This window comes from Gymnoscopelus microlampas, assembly GCF_963454915.1.
Source record: "Gymnoscopelus microlampas genome assembly, chromosome: 14".
Lineage (NCBI taxonomy): Eukaryota > Metazoa > Chordata > Actinopteri > Myctophiformes > Myctophidae > Gymnoscopelus > Gymnoscopelus microlampas.
The window spans coordinates 13013522-13014807 of NC_139951.1; positions in this window are offsets into that span (position 1 = coordinate 13013522).

The following is a 1286-nucleotide window of genomic DNA, read 5'->3' on the forward strand; positions in this document are numbered from 1 at the left end:
GTGTGTGTGTGTGTGTGTGTGTGTGTGTGTGTGTGTGTGTGTGTGTGTGTGTGTGTGTGTGTGTGTGTGTGTGTGTGTGTGTGTTGACTTACTTACTTATACTGTATGTACTGTATAACCGCTTAGATTTTAAGATTACTAAGATTTTATTATTTAAAAAAAAAACTTTCGTTGGTTAATTCCACACGTTGTATTGCCTTTTATAAATTTAATGAATCGCCAAATATCACATTTAGTTTACGTTGATGTCAATGTTGTTCTTTTGATATAATCGTTTGCATTGCTGTGCCTTTTAAAAATCACAGAACATTTGATCATGTTTTGTTTTGCGTGATCTGAATATGTTTATACTTGATATACCAGGTTATTAATTCCATTCATGTATTTGTTGTTGATCAGCACTGTAAACTGGGGTGTGATGTGGGACTGTCGCTGTTCTGTTTGTCCCTGTGGGGTTTTCATACAGGTTGGTCAAGGAGGAACAAGCAGGAGAAACGTTGATGTTGTTGTGCAGGGAACAAAGGATTGGACTGATCTATGCAGTCGGGTGGAAACCTTGTATGTCCAAAGCCGTTACCTTTCAGGAAATGGAAAAAAGAACCTGTGTTCTTAACCACCTTCAACCTTCAATGTCAATATAGGTGAAAACGTCAAAAACAATAAAAAAAAAGAATATAATCTACAAGCTCACAATGCGTCACATTGCGAACAATGTGTTGAGAACATGTAGATTGGCTATTCTGTTACTTTTCCATGACACTGTCATAAGAGGAAATATAAAATAGGACATCAATTTATGAAAAAAAAACATAAAAAGATATTATGGAGCTACAAGGTTTCAGCTTGACAGCAATATGTTAGATATTAACATATCTTCTGACTAAAACCTCCATTGGATCCTCAAAACTGTGGGTCAAACCACCTAACTCCAACTTTGGAGATAGTTGTTTTTCCCACCATTGATTAGAACGTCAACACATTAATGGTCAAATACCTCCTAACTCCACTTGAGCTGTATTTGTGTAAAGTGATGATAATATAAAGACACATTCAAGTATCTGAGAATGTATGAAGTCACCACACCAACTTTGATGAGGCAGTATTGTGTTGTTCTAATAACATGTTTTTTTCATTTCCTGAAAAGTTTATATGTTGGACAGCTGGTTTCTGCCCGACAGCATTGATATGCAGGTGAGGTTGCAATATAACCAGATAAAACCATATTTACTACCAAAAAATCTGCGTTAAATTGTTCTGGTCTGTTTTTTCCTTTCCCATTTCAGCTC